The 23,963-nt window shown below is 39.0% G+C and overlaps 2 long non-coding RNA genes across 3 annotated transcripts in view; one reads left to right on the forward strand and one right to left on the reverse strand.

The window, feature by feature from the left end:
- Nucleotides 1–4,253, forward strand: part of LOC136885058 (uncharacterized) — a 43,747-nt gene extending 39,494 nt beyond the window's left edge. Inside the window, exon 4 of one of the 2 annotated variants that reach the window (XR_011018942.1) lies at nt 1,197–4,253. This is a non-coding gene — a long non-coding RNA (uncharacterized lncRNA). The remainder of the gene's footprint in view (nt 1–1,196) is intronic. The other variant, XR_010861452.2, reaches the window with a different exon arrangement.
- A 306-nt stretch (nt 4,254–4,559) lies between these two features.
- The window catches only part of LOC136885059 (uncharacterized), a 43,092-nt gene continuing 23,688 nt past the window's right edge, over nt 4,560–23,963 (reverse strand). The window contains exon 3 of the long non-coding RNA XR_010861453.2: nt 4,560–4,627. This is a non-coding gene — a long non-coding RNA (uncharacterized lncRNA). The remainder of the gene's footprint in view (nt 4,628–23,963) is intronic.

Consider the following 23,963-nt stretch of genomic DNA (forward strand, 5'->3'; position numbering starts at 1 on the left):
TACCCCTGTGGGTGGGGGGTGCAGATGAATACACTCACAGTATCCCCTGCCTGTTGTAAGAGACTGAAAGGGGTGACAAGGAGTGATTTAATTAGAACCATGAAACTACTTGTGATTTGTACCATCATGTGAGGAACACCATGGGTTGCCTTTGAGTGTGGTACCACTATGTTAGGTACACAATAGGTTTGTGATTAGTGGAAGCAGTGAGTGGTTCATTGTGGGTTTACAGTACCTGTGATTAGTACCACTATGCAGAACACCATGGGTTTACAATGTCTGTAATTAGTACCATTATGAGAAATACCATGGGTCTGGGAATTGCCTGGGAGTAGTACCCACTATGTGAGGAATGCCATAGGAGTATCAGTGTGGGGGCTGTTGACTGGGATTTTGGATCCTTTTAAGACAACAAGAATCATTGATGCAGGATTGTTTTGGAAGCAGCTCCTTGGTCAGTATAAACTGTTTTAACCTTTCAGTCCTGAGGAGAAATGTGGGTGGTTTTCTTTCATGGATCATTAAGTTCAATAGTGTACTGGGTCTATAGTAAATGATTCAATGAAAAATTTAAATTTTTTTTTTTTTTTTTTTTTTTTTTGAAATGTAGGTATGATACATTGGAATCCAAACAAGACATTTATGTTAAAATTTTTATATTTTACTTCACTGTCCTGATACTCAACCAATACCTCCAGGTAATTACTTATGATAAACAAAAATTGAATAACCCTTGCTTCATAGTAGGCCTTTGAGAAATGACAATTTTATTTGCACTTTCATGGTTTACAAGTTAATTTTTTGTGTTGAAATTGGTATTTACAATTACAAAATATTAACATGTCTACATGTTGGTCTCACTTTCTGGAAGGAACTGAAGCAAGATTCTTTCTGAAGTAAAACATAAACTACTTTGCTCATCTCACACTCAATGAATGTTTGGCCCTTGAATCCTTGCAGCTGACATTTTTGGCCTTTTATTTCTGAATACCATTCATTATTTGAGGCAAATGGAGACCATATTCTCTTGCATGTGCAGGTGGTTTTGGTGAAGCAACTATTGGCTTTTTCTTGGCTGATTCTTCATTGGTGTCTTTATTTGTAGTTTCCTTTTCCAAGTAAACAAGCTTGGGATAATATTAAACTTGAGTTTTGACTAATTGTTGGCTAAGAAAAACTCATGTTTGTGTTTCCAGGACACACTCCTGTGCTGTGCTGAGTGGCTCAGATGGTTAAGGCGCTGGCTTTCTGACCCTAACTTGGCAGGTTCGATCCTGGCCCAGTCTGGTGCTATTTGAAGGTGCTAAAATATGTCAGCCTCGTGTCTGTACATTTACTGGCGTGTAAAAACTCCTGCGGGACTAAATTCTGGCACCTCGGCGTCTCTGAAAACCGTAAGAGTAGTTAGTGGGATGTAAAACAAATAACATTACTCCTCTGCTGTATCTCAGCAAGTGGCACAGTATCACTTTTGGAATAAGAACTTATGTCCACAAAGATGCACACTAAATGCTGTCAGTTGGTACAGTTATTTATTCACATCTATTTACAAATTAACACACACATCACAGTATCACAAATAAAACACTTTGCTCTGAGAACATCAAGAAAGCTGCCATTCTAGACAACTGCTGATCACTTCAACCACTGTATGTCAATATGAGGTCACAAGTATATTCTTGCTATACCATAACTCTACTGAACAATAACTTGTTACCATAAAGACCATCTCCTTATATATGTGCCTGGCCAGGCTTCTAGAAAGCTACATTACGAAAAATACCTTCTCAAATTCTAGAGTGCCTAATATATAGATTATAATGTACAGAATATTCTACAACCATCTAGTGCCTTTCTGGAAGTTGCAGTGTGTTTCAAAATTCTGTAGTGGACTACAAATTATATATACAGTTAACAATAAATTATATACTGGTAATAAGTTTACAGGTATTTACATTAACTGATTTCTTATATTTATGTACAGTACGGTACATGTTTCATGACATAACCTCACATATGTGATCATCTGACTGTAAATAATACACTAATGCTAAATGGGTGTAAATCACAAGTTGTCATAATGTTTGTAAAATAATAATTTGAGCTAGATACTTATATTATTCACTCATGGATGAGAGAATATTTTTAGTTATATCTGTTTATCATACTTGTGTCAAACTGTCAGTGCTGCTGTCTTCAAGTAGCTGGACTTAGTCATAGTGGTCATCATTCTTATGAACTTCTGTGTTGCATACATTTGGGTCTTGTATTTACAAGGTCTATAATTCCATCATGACAGGGCTGAAAGAAACACAACACTAAACATATCCTTCCAATGTACAGTAAATGGTAAGAATTTCTTGATGATGCAGAACTGATCATACGATTTTACAATTTCAAACGGTTCTTGAGAGTAGTAATAACTCTGAATTAAACAATCTTGTAGACATGGGAAAAGTTTCAATTTGTTCAGAGTTATTAAAACTTGCAGAATATTCTTTTTTATACAAGGCCATAATGCAAATATAGAAAAAATATTTTGATTCATCTCAGCATAATGAACTGATAATTGGAACTCTTTCAAAGTTGAATGTGTGGAAAATTCTCTTAATGGTTCAATATAACCTAAATGTTATTTTAGACATGCCAAAACTTGTGAGGGCAAGTGAATCTTAAAAGTTAAAAGTACCAGCAAGGCATGTAAATTAGTTTCATTGTTTAAATTTTGTAAGAATTTACTGTATATGGAAATGTGCAAATTTTGTTTATCCATATGAAAATTAATTATAATAAAATTATATATAGCAAGTCTAAATGGATTGTCCTTTTTCTGGCATTGTCCCCTTTTTCAAATAGTTTTGTCCTTTTTAAAAAAATCTATTGTCATCTGGTCACCCTAATGACATGTCACTATTGTCTAAATGAACTTTGATAGTTTTGTTTGGATGCATAATGAATTATATATAGGCTATTATAAATATTTCATTTTGTTTGCAGTTGCTGAGAGCTGTATTTTCCTGTACTGCTTGGGGCAGATGGAGATTTGCTATGGCAGTTAGAAAATTGTTCAACCCAGACAAGAAATAGTGTCTTAATTTTGCATTCATAAAAATAAGTAGTTTTTCCAGAAAGTTTAAGGACATTGATTAGTAAATTGTGATCCTGTTCTTATTACTAGGTGATATAACTATGCTTTTAAATGTTAATGTTGTGAAAGACTTTTTTTTTGGCTGAAAGACTTTTCTATGATTTCTTACTTGCAATGTTAGTTTAAAATTGTGACTTGTTGACAATTAAATGCAAAATAACTGGTGCAGTTCTTACTGCTGGATTGTTTGTTATATTTTAAATTGGTAAGGAAACCTGTTGCCTTAGGCTATAATTAGAAATTGATCCACTACATATTTTGCATATTAAGTTCAGAATATGGAGCAGCAATTGTGTAATGTGAAATTTTAAGGGATCCAAATATTATTGGGCTATTCAGCTAAGTTGTCCACCTCCAATAATTCATGCACCATTCAAAATATTGACATTCTGTCTTCACTTTCAGTAATTGTACCAAGGGGCAAAAACTCAGATTTTCACTACTTTTTCATGGTGTCATATCAAATGGCATTTGTGTTTTTTAAATGGAAGTATGCTCTTTTGTATACATAGCCTTAAACTTAAACATTATGAATTCAGCCCTGTGATTATTTTGAAAATTGGACAAGTATGTGTTGAAAATTTAATGTATTGAAGTACTTGCCTGATTTTTCAAAATAATCATTGTGCCAAATTTGTAATGGAAGTTTAAGTCTGTATAGAAAAGTGTGTAGTTTCATGTGAAAAAATAAAGGTTGGTAACCTTTAATGTTGATATTGTGAAGTACTGTAAATCTGGTTGTGAGCCCCTTGGTATCATTACTGGAAGTAAAAAGAGAGGGGGAATTTTTTTGTAATTGTTGGAGTTATTTCAGGTGGACAACATAGTTCTTTAAGCTTGTATAGTACAATTTATAGTATTCTGGTGCTTTTCACCATACATTGTCTTCGTGAGTCTTGTAAAATCTTTCAGCTTTATAGTGCTAGTATTGTAAATAGGGCACTTGTAATATTCTTGCTCTGTTCAGGTGTTGCTACTGAATGACTGCCAGTTCTATTTTGTATAGTATTTTATTTTTATCTGTAAATTTGCAGAAAAATAAATGTTTAAGGTACATTAAAATCATAGTAGTTGGAATCTTTGCTCACCCTGTATCATCAATTTTGTATTAATTTAAGGTTAAAAAAAATTGTGTAATAAATAATGGAAACGACTGATGGCTTGTTAATATACATTCCTTGTATTTTCCTTTCCACATAAAGCAAAATGTAATTTTAAAACATTTTAGGTTTTCCATTCTGCATAAATGGAAATTACAAAAGTTTGGACTTAGTTTTTTTTTCTTTTCATTTACATTGAAAACAAAAATATTACTTATAAAAATACATTTTAGACTTTAATGTTGATTTTTTTTCTATAATTTCTTGCTGAATTTGCTCATTTTGAGTGGAAAAACAGCTTAAAAATATACCCTAAGTCCAACACCTCATTTCAAGTGTCCAGGTTCAGCGTTGAAACTTTGATGAATCGCAGACTTTCCTGTTCAAGAAAAAAAAATTTACAGAAAAATATTATTAAACACTCAATACAGTACTGCTATTGCACGAGAAGAGAGCATTTAACCCCCCGCCCCCTGCGCAATAGCAACTTGTGGGGGGGGGGGTGAAAATGCTCTCTTCTTGCGCAATAGCAGTACTTCATACATATCAAAGCACCTGCAGAAACCACTGCACAATGTCTGAGAATTCTTTCACACAACTCTCACAATACTAAACCTTAACAGATTTGGCTGGTGGAGTTTCGTTATCTCAAACATTTCATACGTGTATTTCTGCAGGCGCAACGATAAGCTGTTCCCATTATTAAAACATTAAATGCAGCAGCATTGCCAACTATTGGAACTGTGTATGTAAAATATATAATGCCTACTAGTGAAGAAATGAATATCCACAGCCTTTTTCTAGTCATTGAACCGGATCAGGAAAAGGATGAATGAAGCCCCTATTCATTGGCGAGGATAGAAATTGTGCCGGCTGCCAAAGCCTGTCACGTTCCTCTGGGGCAATGATTAATATTATTTCATTTTCATCTGCCAGTCATTAGATTGTGTTGATAGAATGAAAGATGACAGGGAAAACCAGAGAAAAACCTGTTCCACCTCTTTGTCCAGCACAAATCTCACATGGAGTGACTAGGATTTGAACCATGGAACCCAGCGGTGAGACGCCAGCACCACGGAGGCTCACTGGTAAAGAAATAATCTAGCAAAATATTTATCCCTTAGCAGCCGTGACCTTAATTAAGGTATATCTCCAGCACTTGCATGGTGTGAAAATGGGAAACAAAGGAAAGCTATCTTCCGGGTTGCCAATGGTGGGATTCGAACCCACCACCTCCCAAATAGAAGCTCACTGCCAACTCACTCTGTTGGTTCCTTCTACTCTTAAATGATGGCATTATTCAGTCAAGCTTCCTAGCAAGTCCAAACACTAGCAACTGGTTTTATTAGTATCATTAAATTTAAGACTTTTTATGATAATTTCTCAAAAATTGAACCAAGACTGGCAAGTTCTTAAGGCTCAGGCTATCAGTACCATTTAAAACAATAACCGTTCACCACTTCCAAGAGTTGGCAATACTGCTAAATAATAACAATTAAAACACTAACCATTTCTGACAAGTATGGACAACTTTCTAATCGCTGACTTGTGCAACATAAATTGTTAGGCCCTTATATTATACTCAAATTTGCCGGGCTGAGTGGCTCAGACGATTGAGGCGCTGGCCTTCTGACCCCAACTTGGCAGGTTCAGTCCGATGGTATTTGAAGGTGCTCAAACACGTCAGCCTTGTGTCGGCAGATTTACTGGCACGTAAAAGACAAAATTTTGACACCTCTGCGTTTCCGAAAAACCGTAAGGTAGTAAGTGGGACGTCAGAACAATAACATTTATATTCAAATTTACATTTTGGTTTCTCTCCCCTAAGAGTTCAAATAACTAGCTTTTTTCTAAACAAACAGAATCTTTGAAAATTGAAACATGATCCTCAAGTTTTAATGGGAATTGAATATATAAAGCCAGTTTTATGTTATTGTTGATAATGACAATGACCTGACAGCTATGAGATGTCTTGCCTTAGTGAGGAGCCACCACACTCAATATCCATACACTACTTTTTTCAGTTACAAGTGCGCAAAACTTAAACACAAAATAGGAGATGCTCTACTAAACAATTTGAGATAGTGAACCTAGGGTCTGAGATGCCAGCTTAAACATGTTTATTACTATTTTCCAGATTACTGACATTTAATTTTCACATTAATTTCAGGTATTTTATTTACGCTACTTACGTTATTACTGTACGTACTATATCATCGACAAATCTGAGTTAAGGTATAATTTTTGCACAACACTACGTACAAAATACTGCCACACCCCTTCAAATATCAGACGACTACAATCCTGGCAACAAATTTCATGCCTGTGTCCACTGGGGTCTTATTATTGTATAAAATTAAACAGGAAATAGGAGATGCCCTACTGTGCTGTCCATTCGGGACAAATATTTCAGATTCCCCATGGGATTCAACATCTATATCATCTGATGGCCAAGCAGGCATCAATTTTTGGTAATGAGACGAAGTCTCTCATAGTGTATTGGCACTGCCAGTAGCTTCAAGTAGCCTACGCAGTGGCCTCCACGGTATGCACTAGCCAGCGTCTTGGTAGGTGTGCTAGGTACCAACTGATGAGCCCAGCCTAGCACACGGGGCGAAACGCTGGCAACCAGGAATGAGTTAGCTAGAAAATTTATAATGTCCAATAACGGACTATTTATATTGGTATTATAAATTTACTCATTCGGGACAAATATTTCAGATTCCCCAGGGAATCAACATCTATATCATGGCCCTGTCTTATTGTATTTGTATTGTCACATGAATTATTGTTTTAAGAGGAAGTACAACTGGGAAACCATCCTCTATAAAACACGAATCGGAGAGGGAGAGAGAGATTGGAAGGGATCCGACACTTCGGAAAATGTCCGGCTCCATGGATAAACGGTTAGCCTGCTGGCCTTTGGTCCAGAGGGTTCCGCGTTCGATTCTTGGCCGGGTCGGAGATTTTAACCTTAAATGGTTAATTCCCTTGGCTTGGGGACTGGGTGTTTGTGTGCTGTCCCTAACATTCACACACCACACATAACACTATCCTCCACCACAATAACACGCAGTTACCTAAACATGGCAGATACCGCACAACCTTATTGGAGGGTTTGCCTTACAAGGGCTGCACTCGGCTAGAAATAGCCACACAAAATCATTATTACTTCAGAAAATGAAGGTATCGTCCAAAGAGAGACAACGGCCACGAAGGACAAAAAAAATAAATTAAGACTCCCTAGGCCTCGAATGCTCCAATACCGTTGGGGTCAGATTAGAACAAGAATTGACCAAGGGCGGTCGGATAGGATAGATACGAGTGAGGAGCCTGACACAAGTAAGTGGAAGCAATGCCAGAACTCAGCTAAGGGCCCCATGGTCGCCAAGCTGCACTCCCGGGGACTTCTTTTAGTCTCCTCTTACGACAGACAGGAGGTACCGACATATGACAGAACTTGCTATCAATCAATGGTATATATATTTTCAAACCATATGAAGAGTCAAACAAAACAATGGACTAGTACTAGTTGAGTTTCGCAGAGCTGACAGACATTCGCCTCGTGAACGGGGAAGTATGCAGCAATGTCCTCATTGCTGAAAGGCTGTACAGGAATGATTTCCCAACAGATATCAACCATAACGAGGAGAGTTTATTTCTGTAGATTGACGACTGTGGGAGACTGGTCTGTTGCAACCAATATGAGGACCCTTCTCACACCCAGCTTTGTAGGAGGAGCTGGAAAGCATTGTAGCGAACCCCGCTACAAGAACTTGTCGTGTTCTACGTGCAATGGGCCCTGGAAAGTGATGCACGGACAGCAATTAGAACCCTACCCCCCACGAGTCCATGCAATGCATTTGACTGAATTCGCACCAAGGGTCAAATGGTGTCGGCGGTTGCTTCAACAATGGAATGATCGACCAGATTCCCTACAATTTGCACTGTTAACTGCCGAGACCTCATTCAATTGTAATAGTAGCTGGAACGGCAATGTGTGGGATGAGGAAAACGCCATGGTCAAGTCACACCACCAAGTACATTCTGCTGTGAAAATCTGAGCTGTCATTATAAAAGACAATCTCATTCGACTAATCAACAACCTGCTCACCTGCATGGCCACCATTATTCATGGTTTGCAATGAGTTTCCATAAGCTGTTGAAAGATTTACACTCGACTGTCCATGAGATGATACGGCTACAGCACGACGGTGCACCACCTCACTCACAACGATCTGGATGCCAATCTCCTGGTCAATGGACTGGACTTAGCCAGCAAGGTCACCCAACCAGAATCCACTTGATTATTTGGTATGGGGATATCTAAAATAATAATAATTTCATGTGGCTATTTCTAGCAGAGTGCAGCCGTTGTAAGGCAGACCCTCCGATGAGGGTGGGCGGCATCTGCCATGTGAGGGTAACTGGAATTAACCAATGAACCCCGACCCGGCTGGGAATCGTACCCAGGACCATCTGAACCGAAGGCCAGTATACTGACCATTCAGCCAACGAGTTAGACAAATCTAAAATGATTTATGAGTAAGACCTCACGGGACACAGGTATGGAATTTGTTGAAAGGATTGTAGTCGCCGGTGATGTGATTCAAAACAAACCAGGGATATCTGAAAGGGTGCACTAATGTCATGCATGCACTGAGGTTAGTGGCAGTCATTATGAGCACCCAATAAGGTACTAATGGTACGTTAAGACAGGTTTGTCAATGATATTGTACTGTACAGAAATAACCAGCGGCAGCTCATGTACAAGTGTACGTGAACACCCAGAATCTGAAACTGGGACCCATGCCACTCTTTAATTACTTGGTATCTAACTTATTAATTAGAGTTCTGATCTGCTGCATTTTTAATTTGCTGTGTTCTACACTTCAAACTTCTAGCATTGCCCGTAAGTGCACATCGGTCTTGTGCCCTTGCCGTGACAATTTTCGTGCATTCGTAAGTCACGGTGACATACCTTAAGGAGATGTTGCAGCATGGTAAGTGCACACATCCAATGTGCTCTTTCTTCAGAACTATAGTAACGAAACCATCTTTACAGATTTCGTACCAACTAATACTTCTTTGTTTTAGACTTCAGGCTTCCGCAATATTATTTGGTATTCCGCGGTCTTTAAGCTACTGAAGACTAGTTTGAGTTACTGTGTATGTACTGGCTTTGAAAAAGTACAGAATAGGCCCTAATCATGTCAGTCAATTGAGTTTTCATATAGATGTGTGGTGTGTGAGTTGCAGGGATGTTAGGGACAGCACAAACACCCAGCCCCCGGGCCACTGGAATTAACAAATGAAGGTTAAAATCCCGTGCATAGAATAATGGAATAGGACCTCGGTTCTACTTTGTTAGTTTTTGGAACCCGAGGTATTGATTAACAGGGACAGGCGGGGGCATTCGTATTGAGATGTTAGAGGTGAAATTCTTGGATTGTCGCAAGACAGACCGAAGCGAAAGCATTTGCCAAGTATGTTTTCATTAATCAAGAACAAAAGTTAGAGGTTCGAAGGCGATCAGATACCGCCCTAGTCTTAGACATAAACGATGCCAGCTAGCGATCCGCTGAAGTTCCTCCGATGACTCGGCGGGCAGCTCCCGGGAAACAAAAGCTTTTGGGTTATGGGGGAAGTATCGTTACAAAGCTGAAACTTAAAGGAATTGGCAGAAGGGCAGGAGTGGAGCCTGCGGCTTAATCTGACTCAACTTGGGAAACCTCACCAGGCCAGGACACCAGAAGTATTGACAGACTGAGAGCTCTTTCTTGATTTGTTGGGTGGTGCATGGCTGTTCTTAGTTGATGGAGCGATTTGTCTGGTTAATTCCGATAATGAACGAGACTCTAGCCTGCAAAACAGTCGACCCGGTACCTGGCAGCAACACATCTTAGAGGGGCAGGCGGCTTCTAGGCGCAGGAGATTGAGCAGTAACAGATCTATGATAACTGAATACGTTATAAAAGAAATGTATTTATTTCTGCTTTCCCCATTTGGAGGCCGCCAGAAAGACAAAGCTTACATAAAAAATGGATTGAAAACTACACAAATAGTGCAAACTATATTGTCTGTAAAGGATTAGTATATCATATTACTGTCAATTTTTGTGAACACCCAATTTTCTAATTGACTAGCCACCACTGTAAATAATATAAAGCTGAATGTAAATAAATACATGTAAAATGTAGCTGTAAATGGTCGAGAAAATAGTGAGAGCCATATTTAATTCCATATCTCCTTATGCTACCTTCTCAAATCTGTTTCCTATGTCAAAATGTTCAGTAGAGCATCCCCTATTCCCAGTCTGATTTTTGCATGCACTGACTGAAACACGCTATAAAATCTAGTTGAATGTTGGCAATACAGATGCACAAATAGCATTTCCTTTCATATTCCGAAGTCTGTTATAATTGGATTCAACATCAGCCAGTCCCTTTCATAATTTTGCAATTTGTAACGGATGAGACAGATTAAAAAAATAAAATGCATCTACATTTCCAAGATATTCATATTATAATATGGGCTCCAGGTGGACTACAATGTAACAAATCACACCTGAAGATCAAAACCAGCGATATTGTTGGCCACGATACATTTATACCTATGAGTAAACCGAATTCCGTTGACCACTTCAAAACCAAAAAGAAATCAATCAATAAATCAATTACTGTATCTGTATTTAGGGTTGTCGCCCAGGTGGCAGATTCCCTATCACCTGATGGAATTGCTAGGCGGGCAATAATTCCATTGTGGAGATTTATCTCCCGTATGCAGTGCTTCTTATAATGGGCTTTTGATAAGTTCACCTGCATACACCCCAGCGTCAGTGGGTAGGGTCTGACACATCCCACACTGATGAGTCTAGTGTCAGACCTAAGACAAAACGCTGGTTAATAGAGCAAACGCCTGAAAAGCCTTAAATCTGACCCCTATCACCTGTTTAAATGTTTTCAAAGAACTTGGAAATTTATCAACATTTCCCCTGATCAATTATTCCAAACCCTTACTCCTCGTCCTATAAAGGAATATTTGCCCCGATTTGTCCATTTGATCTCCAACGTTATCTTCATGTTATGATTTTTCCTACTTTTAAAAGTTCTGCTCAAGGCTATTTTACAGGAGTTGAGATAAGATCGAGGCAATATCCTCTGTAAACTGATACAAATTCTAACCAGAGAACTAAATGGCAAGACTTTATTCATACTTCTTTGGGGATCGAAAATAATGAATATATTTTTGTACCAAAGCTGTCCACGGACATATTCATATCTTCAGTTTAAGAACACGTTTAAAGTTCTATATCTACAAACTGCTTCAAGAAAGTTGTCCATACTTGCTATAAAATGTTAAATTCTCTTGAATACCTTCATTACTATGTACGAATATGAGAAAATTTCAGACATACCATTATAGTGAACGAATAATTCAAGAGAACTTGCAGGACTGGAAGGAAGAAAAACTGAAAGAAAGTCTGAAATCGGTCAGTATAAAGCACAGAAAAAGATTTCTCAAGTTTTTCTTCCAACCAGGTTTTAACTACAGAAACTCAATTCAAAATTGTCAACATGAGCACATCATTCTGTTTCCAAATCAAAATTTGATTAAAGCTCAATTCCTTATTATTTGCAGGGCTACCAGCAAAAGAGAGGGGGGAAATTAAAAAAAAAAAAACACACAATACTTTAAACATTAGTTTGAAATAAGTTTCTTCTTTACTACAAGGAATTAAACTAGTTTCTCTTTGAACCAAGAATATATCTGAAATCTAGAAATAAGGTCTTTTGTTTCAAATTATGATTTGGACACTTAATACACCAGACCTGTGATACCCTAAAACAGTGCTTTCATTATCATTTGCCGAGTGATCAAATGATGATAACAGGATTATTCGATGTGTGACTCATCTTATTGAACTACACTACACCAGTGTGTGAGAAAAAGATCATCATTTTTTCCCAGAACTGGTCTGCAAATCAATCACTTCAGACTATTCCTACAGAAAGCCATTTGCCATTTATATCTTCAGTTAAAACATCTTAACTACTTTATATAATCATCATTCCCAAGATATATTTCATAAACTCACAATGTCAACCAACTTGAATTTATCTCTATAAATAAATATTTAATTAATACAACTTCCCCCAAGAGGAGGCTGCCGCAAGGACAAAGTACTACATAGTATTTTGTCTTCTAAGTCATTGGTGAGTTTTCTAGTGTGCCATCACAAGGCTCAGGAATAAATTTGGAATGTGGCATGATGTATGGTTCACCAAAAGTTATACAGATGATTGCGGAGTATGGTTATTGAACCTCGTATTGCGGTGATAGCGATGTCGTGAATTCGTGCCCGGTTGAGACCGAGAGAATCCCATTTAAATTAAATTAATTTAAAATTATGTATTGAATAAGGTGGACCCAAATTATAATAAAAGTCAGAATCCCATTGCTGTACTAGAAATTTAAGGATTGTGCCTCGAGCTCCAATCATGAGTCCATGGACGGAGATACTGTCTAGGTGACATCTGTCTTTATAGTAGTTCACGGTTGGCTGGTAAATAGACTTCTTCTCGGCGTCCACCTCTTTGGACTGGCCGACATGCGACTCGAAGCACAATGTGGGATCTAAGATTAGTCCTTGCTTGCTATCTGGTTGAAAGGCTATCATGTCAATACGCCTGTTACTCTCACTGGCAACTAGGCCAAAAACCTCTTCATGCACCGTGAAACCGTGATCCCTGAGCGAGGTTGCGATCATGTGTCGTACTGAATGATGGCGGGAATTTCTCAATACCTCCCCGTGAGAACAGGCACCCAGGACATGGGCAAGAGTGTCATGCTCTCTGTGGCAACGCCGACAGTGGGTGTTGTCCTGGGACCTTCCCGACACGGGCAAATGGCACATACATTTGTTGTCATCTTGATGGCCTTTCTCCATTCTGCACAGGACAAGCCTTGGTGATCTCTTATCCATTTGTTCCTTGGTGTGTATTCCTGGAAGAGCCCAACACCCTTTCCTTTGTGTGGCAGCTTCGTCATGACTGAACTTCTCTGTCTAGTAGTATCCATCGGACCTTCCTTACATTGGGAAGTCTTGTTCGCAATCTCAAATATTTGCCTCATACTTTACACGCTATGAAGGTGGCAATAATCAACCTTGAGTCACTGACAGGAAAGTCAGAAGAGGTGGCTGGTTTCAAGGAGCAGGAGAATATAGCAAGGATGGGATTGGGTGAGATTGAGTGGAGAGGAAAAGGAAAGAATTTGAGGAAGAGATACACTCTCTACTGGAGTGGAGGATAGTGGGGATAGAAACCAACTACATAAGTGACAGAATAATCATGATACAGTTAGGTTCAGAGAATGGAGTAGAGGATTTCATCAAAGTCAAGTCCACAGACTAGGACACAAAGAAGAAGATATAAATTCCTCGAGACACTAGAGAGAGAGAGAGAAATAAAGGATGTGGAAGACACTGTCATGGGAGTTTTTTATGCAACGGTGGGATGCAACAGAAAAAGGAATGGAACAAGTAACTGGACCTTTTGGATATGGAAAGAAGAAGACAAGTTGGTGGATTTTTGGGTGAGAAATGGATTACATGCGGGGAAAAACACTGTTCGGAAGAAGAATAGTAGAAAAATGCACAGGTGCCAGCCTTTGAAGTGGGTTATCAGTAATCCCATTTTTAACTCGCGCACCGCCCTCCCTCAAAACGTTAACGAGTCAAATCCAAAGCACCCCGTTTCTCCTTTCCAACAGCAATCTATTCTAAAATATATCATAGTACACAATCAAATTTGCCAATTACCTGTTGATTCTGCGATAAATAATTCTTTGTAGCTTGTTTCACACCCAGCAGCTGCTTTTCAGTGTAGGTTTTCTTGAAACATACTTCCCCTTGAGATGACATTTTCGTCTTCAGAACCATAAGCAATTGCATTGTAGATGTACTTAATATAGGCCTGAATTCTGTCTTGATTTTTCCTAACAACACTGAAAACTCTTTCGGTGGGAGAGTTACTGTGAGGTACACTTAATACTGCAAATACAACATTACTTAAGATAACTTTATTTGTCCACTTTCATTTTTAAACTCTGCAATGTTGTACCATTCGCATCAATGCTAGGTCCATGTACAATATATTCAGGGAAAGTATCACACTGGTAAACTGCAAATTCCTCTTCAAGTTTGTCACGTTCACTTCCCTTGACCAAATTTTGGAATCTTCGAACAAAATATTCAAGAGATGAATAGGAAACCTTCATTCTCAGAGAGATGTCTACAAGAAATTCATCATCAAGGGAAAATTTTCTGACAATGTAACTGCAAGCTGCCATATAAAACTCTCTTACAGAATTATAAAACATCTCTTCATCACAGTCAAAATGCAGGGGTGCCAGCCTTTCAAGTGGGTTATCAGCAATCCCATTTTTAACTCGCGCACCGCCCTCCCTCAAAATGTTTACGAGTCAAATCCAAAGCACCCCGCCTCTCCTTTCCAACAGCAATCTATTCTAATTACCAAGTCCGCATTGGCTTTCTAGTATTTCCTCCTCTTGAATTAACACTCAAAAGGGCAGTAGATTCTGACTGAATAGAATATAGCTGAACAAATCTGACCAATAAGTCAATTAAAAGACCAGTAAGTTTCCTCCTAAGAAGATGTATGGCTGGAGCATGTTATTGAAGAAATAAATTCACTAAGTTAAAGACATGAAGTTTACTCTGAAGAAAGTAGCAAAACAGTTTTGTGTGTGGGTCTTGTAAGAAATATTTTACAGTTTCAAACTGCTTGGTGCTCTCATTTCTATGGTGGGGCTCATTACAAAACATGAGTGTCAAAGCTTCCTACTGCTCAAGAACTCGAGTAACCCTAGAACTACCAATGGGGGGCAAAAATTGCCCGCGTTATCTCATTTTGTGAATAAAACGTGCAATTTTTAAGCCAGAAAGGCAATATTTTAAATAGTTGTCACATAAGATGTCTACTAAGATGTCACATAGTCATTATTCCAATGCGTGTTTTTTTAAGTTCCTATAATATACTTTTGTTGAGGGGGCAATTTTTGCCCCCCCCCCCCCCCCCCCCCCAGACGTGCATGTAACAGATTTCCTATCTGACGAAATGTCTTGACTAAATTCCTCTCGTTCCCAATGGAACATAGGGCATCTGTGAAACGTCTCCATTGTGGTTGTCGACTCGCCAATGGTTTAACTTCCTTCCAAGTCTTCCCTTCTTCAAGAGCCTCCCCCTCTACAGTCCTCTTCCAGGTCTTCCTAGGACGACCTCTCCTCCGTGTCCCTTGCGGATTCCATTCCAATGCTGTGCGTTCTATAGATCCCAATTGCTTTCTCAAAGTATGACCTAACCATTTCTATTTCCTCCTCTTGATTTCCACTGCAACTGGAACTTGGTTTGTGTTTTCCATAGCTCGTCATTGGATATAATTTCAGGCCATCTGATGTTTATGATGCGCTGTAAGCAACGGTTTATAAATGTCTGCAAGACATTAGTGATAGTTCGTGTAACCTTCCAAGTTTCACAAGCATATAGCAGGACTGATTTAACATTTGTATTAAAAATTTTTATTTTCATTTTCCTTCCATACTGTATACAGCTGTATGAAGGCTCCATTTGCTTTCCTTATTCTGGCTCTCACATCCTCTTCCACCCCTCCTTCTCTTGTCACTACACTTCCCAAGTAGGTAAATGTATTAACCTCTTCAATCTCTTCTCCTACCACAAACAATCTTTCATCAATTTTAGCATTTACTCTCATTTCCTTGGTCTTAACAACATTTATATTGAGTCCTGCAGCCTCTGCTTCCTTCTGTAATCTTTCTAACTTGTGTTTCATATCACTAATTCTTGAAGACAAAAGACAAATATCATCTGCAAATTCTAAATCTTCCAGTCTTTCCCCCATTCCCCATTGTATTCCTCTTTTCCTTCCACCCAACATGTTTCTCATAACATTATCGAGCACCACTAAAAAGATCGTTGCTGAAAAAACGCATCCCTGGCGAACTCCTCTTGTGACATTCACATAATCTGAGAGTTTTCCTCTCAAGTACTACTTTACATCTATACCCTTCATACATTGCCTTCATGAGATTCAAGATCTTATCCAGTACTCCATATTTCACCAAGGTCTTCCACATTACAGTCCTATTTACTGAATCAAACACTCTTTCGAAGTCTATGAATGTCAAGTACAATTGGCCTGCCATTCATTACTTTGATCTAGAATTATTCTTAGTGTATTTATTAGATCAACGCAGCTGCGCTGTCTACGGAAACCAACTTGTTCTTTTTGAAGACACTGCTCATTTGAGTCCTTTACTCTGTCTAGAATTATTCTAGAGAGAATTTTACTTGGTATGTGTTATTCCTCTCCAATTCTTACACACTATGGTGTCACCTTTTTTGGGGGAGTTTCACGATCAAGCCCTCTTTCCAATCAGCTGGAATTTTCCCTTCTTTCCATATTTTTCCCAGTAATGGTAGCAGCAAATTAATGGTGGCCTCTTCATCCACTTTTAGTATTTCTGGATCTATATTATCTATAACTGCTGCTTTACCGTTCTTTAATTGTTTCAATGCTAACCCAACTTCATGCCTTGTTGGAGGATCTACCTTTATTCTTGAGTCTTCACTATCTAAGCCTTCATTTACTTCTTGCATTTCCTGCTCATTTCCCTCATCTTTGTTTAAAATTTCTGAAAAATACTCTTGCCATCTTCTCAATTGTTCTTCTTGTGATAACAACATATTTCCTTGCTTATCCCTCACTGGTTTACTCTTCCTATAACCTCCTCTTGACAACTTCCTTGTAATAGTATAGAGTTGTTTCATATCACCCTTCTTCTCAGCTTCTTCTGCAATTTGCACGTGCTGGTCAATCCATCTTCTTTTATCGCTTCTCACACTTCTTTTAACCATTTTGTCAATTTCTGAATATTTCCTTTGGGCTTCTGACTTCTGCTGTCTTGTTCTTCTTTGGTTTACTATACCTTTTGCCTCTTTTCGTTTTTCAATTAAGTCCCATGTTTCTTCAGACATCCAGTCTTTCTGTTGATAGCTCCTATAACCAATTACTTTTTCACACGTTTGTATGTAAGTGTTCTTAACATTTTCCCAAGTTCTTTCCACACTCAACTCTTCCTCTTTTTCGAGATATGAAAGGACTTCAAACCGATTTTTCAACTCCAGACTAAATTCTTTCCTTCTCTTTTCACTGTTTAACCTTTGTATGTTGAACCTCTTTTTTCTTGTTGCAAACTTCTTCGATGCAGCCTTTATTTTCAATTTAAACTCAGCTACTACTAGATGATGATCACTACCAATATCTGCTCCTCTTCTGCTCCTCACATCTGTCAATGATCTTCTGAATTTCTTGCCAATAGCTACAGGGTCGATCTGATTTTCTATTTTGTGATCTGGCGATACCCATGTAACCTGAGTTTTGTGGGGAAAGATTGTCCCTCCAATCGCCATTTCCTGGCTGGTACACAAATTTACAAATCTTTCTCCATTATCAATCATTTCATCTAATCCATGTTTCCCTATCACATGCTCCAGTCCCTCATTATTTGATCCAATCTTCGCATTCATATCACCCATAATAATAGCAATATCTCGTTTATTTATATTCTTCATAGTTTCATTCAACTGATGATAAAATTGATCCTTCATGTTGGCATCAGATACTTCTGTTGGTGCATAACAAACTACTATTGTTACATTTCGAATTTTACCTTGAAATCTAGCTGTCATCATTCTGTCTGGGATGGGACTCCATTCAATTAAACTGTTCTTGGATGTCCTATTTAGCAACATACCCACTCCATTTCTCCGTTCAGCATCCTCCCCAGACTGTCCAGAATAAATAAATGTATTCCCATTTTGCGTCATGATCTCTTCACTTAAACCAAGAATTTCCAAGCCATAATTTTGCATGTCTTTCTCAACCTGCTTTAGTTTACCTTCTTCTGTCAAAGTTCGAACATTCCAACAACCAATTCTCATTTTCCGTTTTGGGCCAAAGTTCGTCATTGAGGTATCCATCCGGTTTCGTTTCACTTCAATTTCTTTAATAAGTGGATTGGTGGTGGGGCTGCCACCTGAGCCTCCAAGCCTGCCGTTTTCTGTAAGGGTTGTCTCCCTTAGCCTTTAAAGATCCCTCTTCACCACAAGGCAGTAGTTTCCCCCATTTCTTTAACCCCAAAGAAAAAGGGTTGCCTCGCCTGCCAGATTTGCCGTTCCAAAGGTCTCCTTCTCCACCGTATCTGCCATTGAGGACTTCACCCGAGCCCCGTTAACTGTCAGTTTTCAGGGTTCCTGCAGGGCCTTCACAGCTACCGTAGCGGTCCTGGGGCACACACAGTCCCCGCTGTACATCACCCTTACAGGCAATCCCCTACTTCATGTCGTTGCCCACCTCCCACGACGTGGACGAGGGGTTAGACTTATGGGAAGCACGAAATGTCTTAATAATGTCAAATGATCGGATTCACACATTTGCACTCTGAATGTTGGCATTTATGAGGACTATTGTTGACGTTTGAAGTTATTATTACTGCCCACTTCCCGCCTTTGGGCCTGTAAGAGACGTAAACAATGCCCCACAGCTTGCCCACCAGTATGCCTAGTTGCATCACGTTCTCTTCCCGCCTGCCAACCACACGGAGCTGGGACTCACACTGTAGTAGACAGTACGAGTGATCTTTGGTTCAAGTTACAAGTGATAAGTTATAATGTCACGAAAATATCTGTCGCAAGATGAGGTAATAGCCACGTTGAATGATGAAAGTGATGTAGATGACAGAAGTGATCCAGAAGAAGATGATGTTTCTATTTGTTATGACAGTGAAAAGGAGAACGGTGAGGTAATTCAGCATGAGTCAGAGTCAGAATCGCGAAAGTTCATCCCCTGGTGAGCAGAACTTCCTAATGTCAGCAATAGTGTTGTTGCAAGAAGTGGTAGGGAATTACAACTGTTGTTCTGAGACAAGCTCGAAGATCAGTGCAAAATATAGTGAACTTTCGTGAAGCTTTGACTAAGGAAGGTTTGACATCTGATATTTCCGAGTCATTCAAGAAGTAATTGATATTATTGTCCACCATACCAACCAGGAAGCAATGGTCACGAACACAAAAACAACAAAGTCAAGGGAAATGTATGCATTCGTGGGTATATTGTTACAAATGGGTACAAATAATGATGCCGCCTTGCCACTTCAAGACTTACGGAGTAGCGTACTGGGCAAGATTATACACATTGCTTCTGTAAGTCGTGTAAGATTTGAAGAATTGGTATCTCTGATCAGATTTGATGACTGACAAACAAGGGCAAAAAGACGAAAACATGATAAATTTGCCCCACTTTGTGAAGTGTTTCAGAAAACTAATGAAACTTCCCCAAGTGCTATGTACCTGGTTTTCATCTAACAATTGATGAGATGCTGTCACTTTTTAGAGGGAGATGTCCTTTTAAGGTATTTTAAAAAGATAAACTAGGAAAGTTTGGGGTCCTGATCAGAATGTTAGCAGACGCTCATACCCGATATGTACTACAAATGGAAGTTTATGCTGGCAAAGATGAGAGACCTACAGATGAACGGTCTGCAGAGGCAGTTGTGAAACATCTGGTAAAGCCAGTGATGGGGACTGGAAGAAATGTTACAACAGATCTTATTACACATCAATTGGCAGAAGAGTTATTTGAAGAAGCAAAGCTCACCTTAGTAGGGACATTGAAGAACAATCGTCGTCACATACCAAAGGAGCTGAAGAAAACCCAGGGCCGTGAGAAATATTCCTCCAAGTTCTTATCCACGGACCCAAGAACATACAGACCGTCCGTAAGCCTGGTTTCGTGCATCCCCCGCCAAAAGCCCACGAGAAATCTCCTCCTCCTCTCCACCCAGCATAGTGATGATAAAATTGACAATTCTAGTGAGAAAATGCTAACTGAGATCAACTTGTATTATAACGATACAAAAGGAGGTGTAGATAGTGTTGACCAAACGGCAAGAAATCACTTTGTAAAACGAGGTACGAGAAGATAGCCACTTTTTGTGTTCTTCACCCTAATAGATATTGCTTGTATAAATGCCTGACTTGAATAAGAAGAAACCAAATCTCAGGAGGCTGTATATGTTAAGAGTTGGGGCAACAGCTTTTAAGACCACTTGCAGAAGACAGGGCAAAGAACATGCTTGGTTTGAAGAAACCTATCATTTTCAGCTATAGAAAGTGTTCTTGGAAGGTCATTATCCAGTGCTAGATCAACAACTGCTTCTACTCCATCATACACAAGAGGAATATGTCATCAGTGTTTGAAATCCATTCACACTAAGAAGGACAAAGACAAGATGACCAAAGTGACAATGGTTTGCTGTAGATGTTCCAAATACGTCTGCAAGGCTCATTCTACGAAAACTATTACCTGTTCCGATTGTGAGAGTGAAAGTGAATGAAAGAACATTCGTAATGTTCCTATGATTTACGACTTAACTGTTGCTATACACCATGCATATTTCATTTTGTTGTTTGTGAGTGCAGTCATTGTTAACTTACCTCAATACCGTAATATTACAGAAATTGTACATTAAAAACTTCATTAAAGATGAAAATAATGTGCGTTTGAGTCATCAGTCCACAGACTGGTTTGATGCAGCCCTCCATGCCACCCTATCCTGTGCTAACCTTTTCATTTCTACGTAACTACTGCATCCTACATCTGCTCTAATCTGTTTGTCATATTCATACCTTGGTCTACCCCTACCGTTCTTACCACCTACACTTCCTTCAAACACAAACTGAACAAGTCCTGGGTGTCTTAAGATGTGTCCTATCATTCTATCTCTTCTTCTCTTCAAATTTCGCCAAATCGATCTCCTCTCACCAATTCGATTCAGTATCTCTTCATTCGTGATTCGATCTATCCATCTCACCTTCAGCATTCTTCTGTAACACCACATTTCAAAAGCTTCTATTCTCTTTCTTTCTGAACCAGTTATCGTCCATGTTTCACTTCCATACAATGCCACGCTCCACACGAAAGTCTTCAAAAACATCTTTCTAATTCCGATATCAATGTTTGAAGTGAGCAAATTTCTTTTCTTAAGAAAGCTCTTCCTTGCTTGTGCTAGTCTGCATTTTATGTCCTCCTTACTTCTGCCATCATTAGTTACTTTACTACCCAAGTAACAATATTCATCTACTTCCTTTAAGACTTCGTTTCCTAATCTAATATTTCCTACATCACCTGCCTTCGTTCGACTGCACTCCATTACTTTTGTTTTGGACTTATTTATTTTCATCTTGTACTCCTTACCCAACACTTCATCCATACCATTCAGCAACTTCTCGAGATCTTCTGCAGTCTCAGATAAAATAACAATATCATCGGCAAATCTCAAGGTTTTGATTTCCTCTCCTTGGACTGTGATTCCCTTTCCAAATTTCTCTTTGATTTTCTTTACTGCCTGTTCTATGTAAACATTGAAACGGAGAGGGGACAAACTGCAGCCTTGCCTCACTCATTTCTGGATTGCTGCTTCTTTTTTCAAAGCCCTCGATTCTTATCACTGCAGACTGATTTTTATACAGGTTGTATATAATTCTTCGTTCTCGGTATCTGATCCCTATTATCCTCAGAATCATAAATAGCTTGTTCCAATCAACATTATCGAATGCCTTTTCTAGATCTACGAATGCCATGTACGTGGGCTTGTCCTTCTTGATTCGATCCTCTAAGATCAGACGTAAAGTCAGGATTGCTTCACGTGTTCCTACATTTCTCCTGAAGCCAAATTGATCTTCTCCCAACTCAGCTTCAAATTGTTTTTCCATTCTTCTGTAAATAATACGTGTTAAAATTTTGCAGGCGATCAAAAAGTTCTCTACGTTGACTGGTAATTGGGCTGCTGCTTTTTGTGCACAGAATGTGTATGAGATGACATGAAGGGACATAAACAGAAGAATGCCTGTCCTTCACAAATTTGGTAACACCTTTATTTGGCCCTATCACTGTGTATGCACTGTCAGATGAAAAAGAAATGCAATTTTCCCATGGAATAGCTACAGAAGACAATTCACTATTAATAACAGAGAAAATTTCCTTGGCTGTGTTTTCAGTACTCTCTAACAATGACAACAGAAGAGTTGATATTTGGCCTCTCTGAGCATTAAAGAAAGGGACAACTATAGGATAAAGTTTAACTGCATTTGAATCCATACTACCATCAGTAGCCAAAGAAAAAGGCGTTATTTGAAAAAGTTCACTTATTTCCTTTTTTGCCTGAGATGCCGTGTACTGAACTAAAGCAGAGGTTTTAGTTCTTGCACAACCGTATTTCTGAGATATTTTAGAGTCGGGGAATACTGATCTAAATAAATTTCCAGTGTGGTCTGAAAATGATAACGGAATATTACGCTCCAAAAGAAATGATGTGCCAACGGCCATAGCCGAGTTGAAACACCGGATCCCATGAGATCTCTGAAGTTAAACAACATTGGGCATGTTCAAGGTTTGGATGGGTTGCCACACGCTGTTAGTGGGGGATAAGGGAATGGAGGAGCGGAAAGGAACTGGCCACCCTACCGTACGTAAACTCCGGCTCAGGCACACCTGCGCGGAGGTTCGGATCTGCATTCGAGCAGAATACACCCTTACCTCACCTTAAAAGAAATTATGTGAATAGCAAATTGGCATTTGTCAACGCAGTTTCATTACTTTTTACGAAGACTGATGAAACAGACTGGTTTCGTAATTTTGATTCACCGTATGTGTGGTGTTTCTTTGATTCTATGTGTCTTCTGCAATCATCTCATCCACAGTGAGCCACAGAGAAATCACACGTACACACACTGCAGAACATGTGGTTTTCACTAACACGTGAAGCAAGTAGGCATGGCCATTCCTTAGTGTAACCATCTCAATATTTCTGTAACACTGCTGTTTTCTTAGAAGAAGATGCAATCACTTCTTTTTGAATCAACGACTAAGATAATTAGAATGGAAACACGCTAAACATACCACTTGTTCTTCGCGCACAACAGAGAGAGAGCCAAATGCGTACACTGGAGAACAGCAGAGCAAGGAATAGCAAGGAGTAGAGCCTACTTCATGACTGACGTGATGCGCCATTCTAGCTAAGAGAGCAGTGTATATCTATGTAGCTGGCCATGATTTCACAACGCTCATGGGAAACAAAAGGAAGTGACGACCAAATAACTGCCAAATATGTTTAGTTGCCAACTTACAATCACTGAGACGAGGAGGGTTGACGAGTAATGCTCTAAGGGATTGAAGATTTTTTAATTCTTTCCTTTTTTTTTTTTTTTTTTCATAGAAATTAATTTTTATCATGACAATGTTGCTTTTCCATAATATTTCCCCTTTGACCATATTGTCGTAATCGCAAAGTGAAATCCGTAATCATTATGGACAATCTGTAATAGTTGGCACCTCTGCTAACTACTTATAGGGGTTTTCAGAGATGCCAAAGTGCCTGGATTTAGTCCTGCAGAATTTCCTTTATGAGCCAGTAAATCTGCCGACAGGAAGCTGACTATATTTGAGCACCTTCAAATACCACCAGACTGTACTAGAATCAAACCTGCCAAGTTGGGGTCAGAAGGCCAGCGCCTCAACCGTCCGAGCCACTCAGTCTGGCGGACTGAAAATCT

This window comes from Anabrus simplex, chromosome 13 (assembly GCF_040414725.1).
Source record: "Anabrus simplex isolate iqAnaSimp1 chromosome 13, ASM4041472v1, whole genome shotgun sequence".
Lineage (NCBI taxonomy): Eukaryota > Metazoa > Arthropoda > Insecta > Orthoptera > Tettigoniidae > Anabrus > Anabrus simplex.